This window comes from Portunus trituberculatus, chromosome 21 (genome assembly GCF_017591435.1).
Source record: "Portunus trituberculatus isolate SZX2019 chromosome 21, ASM1759143v1, whole genome shotgun sequence".
NCBI lineage: Eukaryota > Metazoa > Arthropoda > Malacostraca > Decapoda > Portunidae > Portunus > Portunus trituberculatus.
Genome location: NC_059275.1, coordinates 5,949,985 through 5,964,984, shown reverse-complemented (window position 1 = coordinate 5,964,984; position 15,000 = coordinate 5,949,985). Strand labels below are relative to the sequence as shown.

Here is a 15,000-nt window from a genome sequence, read left to right as displayed (position 1 = left end):
GAGAGAGAGAGAGAGAGAGAGAGACAGATTTGATTGAGTGATTGTTTTATTGGCTTCCCATAAAGACAATGAAACGATAGTTCAAATAGAGAGAGAGAGAGAGAGAGAGAGAGAGAGAGAGAGAGAGAGAGAGAGAGAGAGAGAGAGATTTCACTAATCATGCAGAATCCTTTCTAAACAATTACAAAAATCATAAATAACAATACTCTAAAACATCACAACGCTTTCACTACACCCAGTTAGAATGCACGACAAAACGCTGAGTATTTGTCATCATCTTACAAACTTATCACAACATAACTCAGTGTAATAACAACGGTTCACTGGTGCACCTGAAGGGACACTGTTAACGAAGACAAACACGTTCCTCTGTTTACATTTGTATGTAATGGTGGAAAAGTGGCGACGTGTGATGCTGGAAAAATAACGAGTTTGTATGTCCGACTCGTCACAACTCGGCTACAGAGAAAATAGCAGCTTGTGTAATAATAGAAAACTGCCCATGGAGCCAAATACGACTAGTTCCCTCCCCACTTCTTTGATTTTTACCTCTTCAGTACCATGACGCGTTTTCATATTTATTCTACTTACTAATAGATGATTTCATACAGCTTCAGAAACTTATGGGAGGATTAAAATAGTAAAGACTCTGACTCTTAATCTTTTGACCACCATGAACTCTTCCTGATGTCAAGAAAATCGTCTAATTATACCCAAAAATCAGGGTAGAAATGCGTCCCAGGACTAAGCTGTGCTGGTGAATGTTATCCCAAAGAAAACCTTGAATACTGTCAGGACCTGCTTGTGAAATATCCAGAAGAGGTTACTAATTTCATTCAAAACTCATTTGTAAGCTAGAGTAAGTATTTAATTATGTTTGTCCATTCCTCCGCATCTTCTAATCTACTCTGCCATGTTGTGAATATTGAATGATGCAATTTTTATATTTTTTCATATTTAATCATCATTCCTTTTGATCATTTTATTAATTTTAGTACACTGGTTGAAACGTGGTCATACATGGTCATACATATTAAATAGAGTACAGATGATGTAACACACACACACAAACACACACACACACACACACACACACACACACACACACGGCCCGGTAGCTCAGTGGTTAGAGCGCTGGCTTCACAAGCCAGAGGACCGGGGTTCGATTCCCCGGCCGGGTGGAGATATTTGGGTGTGTCTCCTTTGACGTGTAGCCCCTGTTCACCTAGCAGTGAGTAGGTACGGGATGTAAATCGAGAAGTTGTGACCTTGTTGTCCCGGTGTGTGGTGTGTGCCTGGTCTCAGGCCTATCCGAAGATCGGAAACAATGAGCTCTGAGCTCGTTCCGTAGGGTAACGTCTGGCTGTCTCGTCAGAGACTGCAGCAGATCAAATAGTGAAACACACACGGCCCGGTAACTCAGTGGTTAGAGCGCTGGCTTCACAAGCCAGAGGACCGGGGTTCGATTCCTCGGCCGGGTGGAGATATTTGGGTGTGTCTCCTTTCACGTGTAGCCCCTGTTCACCTAGCAGTGAATAGGTACGGGATGTAAATCGAGGAGTTGTGACCTTGTTGTCCCGGTGTGTGGTGTGTGCCTGGTCTCAGGCCTATCCGAAGATCGGAAATAATGAGCTCTGAGCTCGTTCCGTAGGGTAACGTCTGGCTGTCTCGTCAGAGACTGCAGCAGATCAAACAGTGAATCAAACAGTGAATCACACACAGCGCGTAGTGTAGTGGTTAGCACGCTCGACAATCGAGAGAGCCGGGTTCGAGTCCTGGTAAGCGGCGAAGCAAATTGGCAAGCCTCTTAATGTGTAGCCCCTGTTCACCTAGCAGTAAATAGGTACGGGATGTAACTCGAGGGGTTGTGGCCTCGCTTTTCCGGTGTGTGTTGTGTGTTGATGTGGTCTCAGTCATACCCGAAGATTGGTCTATGAGCTCTGAGCTCGCTCCGTAATGGGGAAGACTGGCTGGGTGACCAGCAGATAACCGAGGTGAATTACACACACACACACACACACACACACACACACACACACACACACACACACACACACACACACACACACACACATACACACACACACACACACACACACACACACACACACACACAGGCGACCGAGGTGAATTACACACACACACACACACACACACACACACACACACACACACACACACACACACACCGTAGTGGAGTGGTTAGCACGCTCGACTCACAATCGAGAGGCCCGGGTTCGAGTCCCGGAATGCTGCGAGGCAAATGGGCAAGCCTCTTAATGTGTGGCCCCTGTTCACCCAGCAGTAAATAGGTACGGGATGTAACTCGAGGGGTTGTGGCCTCGCTTTCCTGGTGTGTGTTGTGTGTGATGTGGTCTCAGTCCCGAAGATCGGTCTATGAGCTCTGAGCTCGCCCCGTAATGGGGAAGACTGGCTGGTAACCAGCAGAAGCCCGAGGTGAATCACACACACACACACACACACACACACACACACACACACACACACACACACACACACACACAAAGAGAAAGATTAGATGCTTAAAGAGAGAGAGAGAGAGAGAGAGAGAGAGAGAGAGAGAGAGAGAGAGAGAGAGAACAAACAAAAATTAATGGAAACACACGCAACAAACCGACCGATCAAAATCTCAATGAGCTACAATAGACAAAAGAAAAAAAGAATTGACAACAGAGAGATCCAAAGACCGACAAACGAGAGGTCTTCCCGGAACATAAATAACACAGACACACAGACACACAGACACGCTGCCGGGAACAACACAGCCAACATCATAAATATCACAGTGATAAAGTCCCCGCCCCATCCCTCATTACACTGTGCTAATACATAATATTTGCTGCAGCGGCGACCAGAGTTATGCTCCTAATAACCTGGTGTAGTATTAATTTATTCCACGGATCGAGGCAAGAATTAATCCCTTTCCGGCAGAAGAGAGAGAGAGAGAGAGAGAGAGAGAGAGAGAGAGAGAGAGAATAAAACTTTAGTTATTCATCATAAACATAAAACGTATTCAGCTATGTATGTAAACAACACTCGCGCTCACACACACACACACACACACACACACACACACACACACACACACGTCTTTTCACAAGCACATTAAAGACAGAACTGGTGTCAAGGAGAAACGAGCACGAGACTATCTTAAAATTTTCTAACTATCTCTAAACTGAACAGAAAGTGATGGAATGCAGAGGCTGAGGCGCTGACGCAGTAAGGGAGTACGTTCTGTGGCCACGAATATTATGAAGAAAAATAAAAATTGCTTGGAACGAATGATCAGGAACAGTATTGAAAATAATGATCATGAACAGTATTGTGGATCGAATAATATGAGAACTACAGAATTGATAATGAAAATAGAGATGAAAAATAAGTGATGGAAATGTTTAGATATATAGGTGTTAATTAAAGATGCATTATTGATGTAATTAGTGATCTAAAACAGATGATTGAAAGAAAGATGTAAAACTGATAATGAAAATACTTAGGAATGGAAGAGATAATTTAAAAGTGAACAAGGGAAATAGTTACAGGTGTTACATGAATGTCAAAAATAGTCTGGGATAAAAATTCATAATGGAAATAGTTACAGAATTAATGTGAAGGCTAAAACTCAGCTGATATAAAACGAATACCGAAAATGTACGTGTAAAATATAAAAATTGGTTAGCGATTTTTTAGGGCGTAACTAGAGCAATGTAGATTATTGTATTTAATTATGTTTGTAGCAATCAATGAAGCAAAATTTGTCTTTATTGTGTTAGCTTAATTATTGTTTGTAACACTAAATGATTATAATGAACTAAGTCAACTGTGAATGTAGCTGCGTGATTTATATATTTGACGGGCTCACAGAATTGGGTCACATGGCTCAGGCCCAAGAGGACGCGAGTTCCAGTCACTGTGAAGCGTAAAGAATCTCGGGATTACCTATTTTCTCTACCAGTGAATAAGTGCAAACCAGGACGAATATGTTGAAAGTAAAAATTTCATACTAACCCCTTCAATACTGGGATACATATTTACCTTCAGAATTTTGTACGAGTAGACCATTTTATTGACATTAGGAGGGGTTTATGGAGGTCAGAAGATTAGTGGCCACAGTCTTCACTATTTTAATCCCCCGACATAAGTTTCTGAAACACTATAAAATCGCCAAATAGTAAGAAGAATGAATCTGGAAGCGCGTCATGGTAATCAAGGGGTTAATAGTGAAGTTTTGAATTGATCAGATCACCTATTGTATGCAGCGTCGGTTCCCACATTACAGGAGGGAGAGATATATTAGTTATTACAGGAAACAATGGATAAAAGCGATATATGGGACGGGATGCATATTGACCTTACAAAATAATGATCTTTAAAGAAGGGAGAATTAAAAGAGGATTTCATAAAGGCATTTTAAATAAATTTTCTTGGTCATACTTTTATTTTTCTGTTTCTTTTATTTTTTGAAGTCTTGTCAACAAAAAATTTCCATTTACCTTTTCATTAGACCATAATATTTTCCTCCTTAGTTATATCTTTATCTGTGTGAGTAACAAGACAATAATATCTTTCTTCCTCTTTTCTGTTATTCAAATACGTTAAGACAGAAATAATTCAGTTTTTCTACATACCTATTTATTTCATCACATCACGGCAGTTACTTTTCATCTAATAATCATACCAAATAAAAACACTCATATTTTTTGCCACACATCTTTTTTTTTTTCATATCAAATTCAGTCATATTTCATCAGTAGGACCATTCAGCTTTAATTACGTAAGTCACCAACGTACAGACCCTTCTCGTTAGTGTGAGGTAACGGTGTGTCTTTTTTCAGGGAGACACGTACACCTTCACGCCTTCAAAACAGTGGCAGGGTGCGTGTGTGGCAGCTTTTGTCCCTTGTTCATAATGCGGTAACGAAGCTGTGGTGGTGATGGTAGTAGTAGTAGTAGTAGTAGTAGTAGTAGTAGTAGTAGTAGTAGTAGTAGTAGTAGTAGTAGTAGTAGTAGAAGTGATAGTGGTGGTGGTGGTGGTTAATGATAATTGAAATAGGACAGGGTGGTCGTTGTGGTGATATGGGTAATGACGTTAAGAAGAAAATGACAGGTAGGAGGAGGAGGAGGAGGAGGAGGAGGAGGAGGAGGAGGAGGAGGAGATAACTGAAGAGAAAAAAAATCACAGGAGGAAAAAAAAGTGTAAAACTAAATAAATAAAAGGAGAGGGAAAATATATAAAAGAACTCATGGAATAGGAAGACAAAGAAAAGTTAAAAGAGACACAAACTAAACACACACACACACACACACACACACACACACACACACACACACACACACACACACACACACACACACATGACCTTCACTTCCTATTATTATTCATGACATCCAAAGCAATGCAATCACCGTTTTTCGTACTGATGGCCATGTTGACTTATTTTTGCAAGCATTTCTTTCCTGCACATAAAGTATTTTCCTCTTACCCACGTGAACATTCTCATATGCCCCCTACCCCCATTAATATACCTTTGTTATTGTTTTATTCATTAGGGGACATATCGCTGTTTTTTTTTCATACATGATTCTGTCATTGTTTTCTCTACTTGTATAAACGATAACATATATATTTATTTTTTTATTTGTATTCTTTTTTACATTTCCAGGTCAAATATTATGTTTGTTTGTTTAATCCCTTCAGTATTGGGACACATTTTTACTATGAGTTTTGGGTTTGATTTGACGATTTTATTTATATTAAGGATTTATAGATTTTAGAAGATTTACCCCTTCAGTACCATGACACGTTTCCATACTCATTCTGCTTACTATTTGGTTATTCTATACAGCTGCAGGAACTTGGGTGGGGGATTAAAATAGAAAACGACTGTGGCCATTAATCTTCTGACCTCCATAGACCCTTGCTGATGTCAATAAAATGGTCTAATCCTACGTAAATCATAAGGTAAAAATGTGTTCTAGTATTGAAGGGGTTTATGGTCCAAAGTCTTCACTGTTTTAATAACATGAGTTTCTGAAGCTCTATAAAATCGCCATATAGTAACCAGAATAAATATGAAGACGTGTCATGGTACTGAAGGAGTTTATAACCTCTTACAATACACACCCAGAGCATACCAAAGATGTGCTTGGGTGGTGATATGGGCGTAATATGGGTACCACTATAAATAAAATTGTTTGCACCACTAATGGGTGGTAGATTAACAGCGCTGCCAATACTCTTTAAGTTACCTACCGGCGCTATGGGCCAGGACATAAAAAAAAGCATACAGAGTTTTGTTCAGCGCAGCTCTCCACGAACAAGACAACATACATGTGATATTGTTGATGAGAAAAGCACTTCACATAGTTCAGCACTTCATTTGACACTACAGAAATAAAGTCCAATAATCTTCCAAAACGTTCTTGCATGATTTCATACTTTATCTGAGTGACAATAATTCCGCGTCATGGAAATAATGGAAATGTTTCTCCAATATCATATAAATGAACCTATGCATATCAGGGAGAGAGAGAGAGAGAGAGAGAGAGAGAGAGAGAGAGAGAGAGAGAGAGAACCCTTCACCTGTCATACACAGCCTGCCTTATCTAAAACAATTTATATAATACGAATATTCTCTCTCTCTCTCTCTCTCTCTCTCTCTCTCTCTCTCTCTCTCTCTCTCTTTCTCTGTTAATAGCTGTTGTATGTATAGTTTCATTTCATCATGTATCTCTTTGGCCTTCCTTTACCTAAAGAAAAGGATTGGATTTGAAAGAAAAAATAAAAGAATGAAAAATGAAAAAAAACTAAGTTAAATTTCTCAAAAAAAGCAGCGGGATATAGAAAGCAAACGAAATTACGTAAAACCTCATAAACAAGCAAAAAGTTCCGCATGTTGATATTTACGGAAAAAAAAAAAACTGAAATGTAATAAAATCTGAAATATCATAAACTTTAGATAGAGTCGGTAAAAAATTCCATTGATATTATAATATTCCATTACCACGGTACCCACAAAATTCAAATCACCCACCAATGTGTGTGTGTGTGTGTGTGTGTGTGTGTGTGTGTGTGTGTGTGTGTGTGTGTGTGTGTGTGTGTGTGTGTGTGTGTGTGTGTGTGTGTGTGTAACCAAATATGTCTATATAACCCTCTCCAGCATCTACTACACAACCCAAACCCAATAATATGTCAGCTATACCATCTACTAGTGCTACTTTTCCATTACATTTTGCACATGTTCCATAACACTTAATAATTCCATTTCCTAGATTACTTCCTATCGGTTTTCTCTCTCACTCATCCCTCGTAATATTTCACCCAATCATTTATCATCACTGGAAGAACACGGGAATACTGAGATTACCAATACGATTTAGGGTTTGTTTACTCGCAGGACAATGACGAGTAAACACAAGCCACAGCGTTTAGTGACAGAGGTAGAGTAGGCGAGCGTTCCTTTGAAGATGAGAATGTTACCATTACCGACATCTGCTGTGTTAGCTTGAAGGCTCTGCAGGAGAATTAAATGCTTCCTCTTCCTTCTTCTTCTCCTCCTCCTCCTCCTCCTCCTCCTCTTTCTTCTCCTACTCCTCCTATCTCTCCTCCTTCTTCCTTGTCTTCTTGTCTTCATCGTCCTTCTCCTTCACCATTAATATATTACGCATTGGTAAACAGCACCCTGACACACACACACACACGGTAGCTCAGTGGTTAGAGCGCTGGCTTCACAAGCCAGAGGACCGGGGTTCGATTCCCCGGCCGGGTGGAGATATTTGGGTGTGTCTCCTTTAACGTGTAGCCCCTGTTCACCTAGCAGTGAGTAGGTACGGGATGTAAATCGAGGAGTTGTGACCTTGTTGTCCCGGTGTGTGGTGTGTGCCTGGTCTCAGGCCTATCCGAAGATCGGAAATAATGAGCTCTGAGCTCGTTCCGTAGGGTAACGTCTGGTTGTCTCGTCAGAGACTGCAGCAGATCAAACAGTGAAACACAACACACACACACACACACACACACACACACACACACACACACATTCACCGTCTAACATGTTCGTGAGGTCACCACAGTGATTATTATCATCTCTCTCTCTCTCTCTCTCTCTCTCTCTCTCTCTCTCTCTCTGTAAGCCTGTTAGAGAAAATGAGGTATTGACAATAAAAAGGTAGGCAGGTAAGGAGGTGGAGGGGGACAAAGGTGTAAAATCTCATTAATACCATTTCTCGCCTATTCCAGTAAGCTTGGTGCGTTTTGCTGATCCCCTTTGGCCATTACATTTTTCACCTCTCCATTTTGTCTTATTCCCAAGAGTATGAAGATCCATTTTTAACTTCCCAGCTTACTTATCTATGCTTCTCTTTCCGCCATCGCTAACCAGCCGTGATTAATATGGCAGTTCTATCCTAGACAAAGACGTTGTTGTTTTCCTCCATTATTTTTTTTTTAATCTGTTCACAGCACCTCCTGAACTAGTGCTATTAGATCTTACTCCCAGTGATATCTAATAGCACTAGTTCAGGAGGTGCTGTGAACCTTCCATTAAAGCTAGTTGTGATCTCGTTGAATGTTTCCCTTTGTGTCTCACAACTCAAGGGGGTAGTCACAGCCTACCCTCTAAAGACAGCTCTCCTTCTTCACACAAAACTACATGCACTTACCACACATACACCCTTCACTCCAAATCAAAATTTAAAAGAAAAATGGGACCCAAAATAAACAACGCCTCGGAGTCCCCCTCTGGGGAGGGGACCAAAAATGTCCCCAGGTCGGACACCTCTCCTGTTGAAGACCACAAATGCCTTGACACCTCCCTCAACTTTTTCTACATTAACTTCTGCAACATTCGCGGTCTTAGATCTAATTTTCAATCTGTGGAACACCACCTCTCCTCTACTAAACCTCATCTTCTTTTCCTCACCGAAACACAGCTGTCTGAGGCAACTGACAGTAGCCCCTTCTCTGTTCCCTCCTACTTTCTCTATTCTCATTTTCATTCCAAAGCTGGATGTTGCGTCTATGTACGCAACGACTTAACTTGCTCTCGTGCCCACGCTCTTGAGTCTTCCGAATTTTCCACCATCTGGCTACGACTTAACAGTCACTCTCAAACTAAATTCATCTGTGCTGTTTATCTCTCCCTAACTCTTCTGACTATAGTAATTTCTTCGACTACTTAACTTCTAAAGTGGAGCACATTCTGTCCCTCTACCCTTTCGCTGAGATTTCCATTCTTGGAGATTTCAATGTTCACCACCAGCTTTGGCTTTCCTCTCCCTTCACTGACCACCCTGGTGAACTAGCCTTCAACTTTGCTATCCTCCATGACCTAGAGCAACTGGTGCAACACCCTACTCGTATTCCTGACCGTCTTGGAGACACGCCCAACATTCTTGATCTCTTCCTCACCTCTAACCCTTCTGCTTATGCTGTCACCCTTTCATCTCCGTTGGGCTCCTCCGATCACAATCTCATTTCTGTATCTTGTCCTATTTTTCCAATCCCTCCGCAGGATCCCCAAAGCGAAGGTGCCTCTGGCGTTTTGCCTCTGCCAGTTGGGGGACCTGAGGAGGTATTATGCTGATTTTCCTGGAATGATTATTGCTTCCGTGTCAGAGACCCATCTCTTTGTGCTGAACGCATAACAGAGGTGTTAGTATCTGGCATGGAGGCGTACATTCCTCATTCTTTTCTCAACCTAAACCTTCTAAACCTTGGTTTAACTCAGCCTGTTCTCGTGCTATACATGATAGAGAGGTTGCCCACAAAAGGTACTTGAGCCTTCCATCTCCTGAATCTCATGCACTTTATATCTCTGCCCGGAATCATGCCAAGTCTGTTCTTCAACTTGCCAAACACTCTTTCATAAATAGGAAATGTCAAAATCTTTCAAACTCAAACTCTCCTCGTGACTTCTGGCATCTAGCCAAAACATCTCAAATAACTTCACTTCTTCATCTTTCCTCCTTTATTTCATCCTGATGGCACCACTGCCATCTCTTCTGTCTCTAAAGCTGAACTCTTTTCTCAAACCTTTGCTCACAACTCCACCTTGGACGATTCTGGGCTTGTCCTCCTCTCCTCCTCCCTCTGACTATTTCATGTCTACAATCAAAATTCTTCGTAATGATGTTTTCCATGCCCTTGCTGGCCTAAACCCTCGGAAGGCTTATGGACCTGATGGGGTCCCTCCTATTGTTCTCAAAAACTGTGCTTCTGTGCTTGCACCTTGCCTGGCCAAACTCTTCCAACTTTGTCTATCGACTTCTACCTTTCCTTCCTGCTGGAAGTTCGCCTACATTCAGCCTGTTCCTAAAAGGGTGACCGTTCTAACCCCTCAAACTACCGTCCTATAGCTTTAATCTCTTGCTTGTCTAAAGTTTTTGAATCTATCCTGAATAGGAAGATTCTCAAACATCTGTCACTTCACAATCTTCTGTCTGATCGCCAGTATGGCTTCCGTCAAGGTCGCTCTACTGGTGATCTTCTGGCTTTCCTTACTGAGTCTTGGTCATCCTCTTTAGAGATTTCGGTGAAACTTTTGCTGTTGCGTTAGACATATCAAAAGCTTTTGATAGAGTCTGGCATAAAGCTTTGATTTCAAAACTGCCCTCTTACGGCTTCTATCCTTCTCTCTGCAACTTTATCTCAAGTTTCCTTTCCGACCGCTCTATTGCTGCTGTGGTAGACGGCTACTGTTCTTCTCCTAAACCTATTAATAGTGGTGTTCCTCAGGGTTCTGTCCTGTCACCCACTCTCTTTCTATTATTCATTAATGACCTTCTTAACCAAACTTCTTGCCCTATCCACTCCTACGCTGATGATACCACCCTACATCTTTCCACGTTCTTTCAGAGACGTCCAACCCTTCAGGAAATTAACAGATCACGCGGGGACGCCACGGAACGCCTGACTTCCGATCTTTCTAAGATTTCCGATTGGGGCAGAGAAAATCTAGTAGTTTTCAATGCCTCAAAACTCAATTCCTCCATCTATCAACTCGACACAACCTTCCAGACAACTATCCCTCTTCTTCAATGACACTCAACTGTCTCCTCTTCCACAATGAATATCCTCGGTCTGTCCTTTGCTCATAATCTTAACTGGAAACTTCACATCTCATCTCTTGCTAAAACAGCTTCTATGAAGTTAGGTGTTCTGAGGCGTCTCCGCCAGTTTTTCTCGCCCTCCAACTGCTTACTCTGTATAAGGGCCTTATCCGTCCCTGTATGGAGTACTCTTCGCATGTTTGGGGGTTCCAGTCACACAGCTTTGCTTGATAGGGTGGAATCGAAAGCTCTTCGTCTCATCAACTCCCTCCTCTGACTAACTGTCTTCAGTCTCTTTCTCACCGCCGAAATGTTGCATCCCTTTCTATATTTTATCGCTATTTTCATGGTAACTGTTCTACTGATCTTGCTAACTGCATGCCTCCCCTCCTCCTGCGGTCACGCTGCACAAGGCTTTCTTCTTCCTCTCATCCCTATTCTGTCCAACTCTCTAATGCAAGAGTTAACCAGTACGCTCAATCATTCATCCCTTTCACTGGTAAACTCTGGAACTCCCTCCCTGCATCTGTATTTCCAAATTCCTACAACTTGTCTTCTTTTAAGAGGGAGATATCGAGGCATTTGGTCCCCTAATTCTGGCTGACGGTTTTGGCACTTTTTGTAGTCTTTGGAGAGCCAGCGTTCAAGTGGGCTTTTTTCTAACTTTCTTTTTTTTGCCCATGGCTGGCCCTCTTCCCTACGTAAAAAAAAAAAAAAAAAAGCGTTTCCCCTGATGTTTTTTTTTTTCTTTTTTTCTTCTACGTCACCGTCTCGTGAACCCTCCACGTCACCGTTTCATGAAGCCCCGCTACTGTCCCGAAGTTGGATTCACGCGGCCCCATTCGACTCAACCAGAAGTGTTAAGCCAGATCTTGGCTTTCTGGAAGGCAAGTTGAGGTCCAGGCCTCAACCAGTGAACACAACGCCTCTTGGGTCTACCGTGGGATCAACCATCACCCAGCACTTCACCACTGCGACACCGCATAAGTATCACTTCCCCTCGTCCCGTGTTTTCCACATATATAGGATTAGGATTATTGTTAGGTATTAAGTTGGGTTCTTTATTGTTGTATTTATTACTGTGTTATATGTATATGTGTATGTCATTTTCCTGTGTCTCATGTTATATATCTGTGTTTCATGTTTCATGTTATATCTATGTGTGTCAATATCATTATGGGTTATTAAAATAGCTTTTTAAAGTGCTCCCTTTGCATTTCCTCACCAGTTGAACCTGCAGTGTTTTTTTTTTATTGTTATTGTTCACCGGCTCCCTGATGCCAATCTTACCAGTTTAACCGGTGAACGTAATAATATATATATATATATATATATATATATATATATATATATATATATATATATATATATATATATATATATATATATATATATATATATATATATATATATCGTATACCTAGTCCTCTCCCTTCCATGTGATTTAGACACACGCACACGCACTCATGCACATATATACAAAAACATACACACACATAAGTAAACAAACAACCTACCTTTGTATAACAAACACACACACGCAAACAAACAACCAAGGGCAAGTAGAGGAAGAAAAAAATTACACGTGCGCGGCTTGCATAAATATAGCTATGGAAAATGTGTATACATGGGAGTCAGATTCAGCACGTCATGTATACGCAAAAAAATGAGAGATTGAGGGATCAGGAGCAAAAAATAGAGTTCCGACGAAACACGAAGGAGGAAAAAATACGAGAAGGAAAATATAACAAAAAGAAATGAAAGACAGTATCAGAATCTATGTTTTTTTTTTTTTTACGTAGGGAAGAGGGCCAGCCAAGGGCAAAAAAAAAGAAAGTTAGAAAAAGGCCCACTTGAGCGCTGGCTCTCCAAAGAGTTCAAAAAATGCCAAAACCGTCAGCCAGAATTAAGGGAGCAAATGCCTCGATACCTCCCTCTTAAAAGAAAACAAGTTGTACGAATTCGGAAATACAGATGCAGGGAGGGAGTTCCAGAGTTTACCAGTAAAAGGGATGAATGATTGAGCGTACTGGTTAACTCTTGCATTAGAGAGTTGGACAGAATAGGGATGAGAGGAAGAAGAAAGCCTTGTGCAGCGTGGCCGCAGCGTTGCCTTCAGTTACAGTTTACTAATGCTTCAATACTCTAACTTTATTTCTTTCTCAAACTACGTTCATGAAGCTACTAAGACCTTCAAACAAACACACCCACACACACACACACACACACACACACACACACACACACACACACACCCCACACACACATACACACACACACACACACACACACACACACACACACACACACACACACACACACACACACACCTTCCCTCTCCCTCCTTCTCTCTGTCTGTTTCTCACTCAACCAAACACACTGAAGGAAGGCAACACACAACGACAGATATTAATCTTTCAATGGAACCATAAAACTACCCATAAAAAACTGTGTTTTTTTAAACAAGAATCTTTTAGAAATACAAATCATATGTCCACTATTTCTCAAAATCCACAGTTTTTAGGCACTTTGTTCGTAAGACTGTTTTTGGTTTTGATAAAGTAGACATCAATGTAATTTGTCAGTAGAACCATCAAACCTCCCTTAAAAACCCATGTGACTCACACAAGAGTCTTTCTAAAATATAGGTTTTGTTGCCACAAATTTCGAAGTCCTCAGATATGAGGAACTTGGTTTGTATGAGTGTTATTACTATATATAAAGTAAAAATCATATTAATCTGTTAATAGAACTGTCAAACTGCCCTTAAAAAAACTCGTGTAATTCAACCAATAGTCTTTTGAAAATTGAGGTTTTGTGGCCACTATTTTTCAAAGTCCGCAGAGATGAGAAATCTTTTTCGTAAGAGTTTTTATGCTATTGATAGAGTAGATGCAATGCTAATCTGTCAATACAACCAAAAAACTACCCTTAAAAACACATGTGACTGAAATAAGATTCTTTTGAAAATAAATGTTATGTGGTCACTATTTTTCAAAGTCCACATAGAAGATAGAATTAATTCGCAAGAGTGTTTTTGTTATTGATAAGGTAGAAATCACTTTATCCTATCAATGGAACCATAAAACTACCCTTTAAAATCAGCATTTTTAAACAAGAATCTTTTAGAAATACAAATTACATGGTTACTATTTTTCAAAGTTCAAAGTTTTTTTTCACTTTATTCGTACGACTGCTTTTGCTTTAGATAAGGTAGATATTAATGTAATCTGTCAATAGAACCATCAAACCTCCCTTAAAACTCATGTAACTGAAACGAGTGTCTTTTTGAAATATAGGTTATATTATCAAAATTTTCAAAGTCCTCAGATATGAAGAATTTCGTTCGTATGAGTGTTTTTGCTATACATAAAGTAAAAATCATATAACTCTGTCAATAGAACTATCAAAACACCCTCAAAAACCCGTGAAACTGAAACAATAGTGTTTTGAAAATATAGGTTTTGTTGCCACTATTTTTCAAAGTCCGCAGATATGATAGAATTTATTGGTAAGACTGTTTATGGTATTGATAAGGTAGAAATCATCTTAATCTTTCATTGGAACCATAAAACAGTGTTTTTGAAACAAGAAGCTTTCAGAAATACAAATTATATGGCCATTATTTTTCAAAGTCCACAGTTTTTAGTCACCTTGTTCGTAAGACTATTTTTGCTTTTGATAAGGTAGATTTCAATGTAATCTGTCAACAGAACCATCAAACCTCCCTTAAAAATCCATGTGACTAAACAAGACTTTTTGAAATATAGGTTTTGTAGCCACAATTTTCAAAGTCCTCAGATATGAGAAGCTTGGTTCGTATGAGTGTTTTTGCTGTATATAAAGTAGAAATCATATCAACATGATTTCTACCTTGTCAATAACAAAAACACTCTTTCGAATAAATCCTATCATCTCTGTAGACTGAAAAAT

At 40.3% G+C, this 15,000-nt stretch overlaps 1 protein-coding gene across 1 annotated transcript in view; it reads right to left on the bottom strand.

Annotated features, from left to right (window-relative positions):
- The window catches only part of LOC123507174 (transient receptor potential cation channel subfamily V member 5-like), a 112,430-nt gene that overhangs the window by 87,652 nt on the left and 9,778 nt on the right, over positions 1–15,000 (bottom strand). The gene's annotated exons all lie outside the window — the stretch shown is intronic.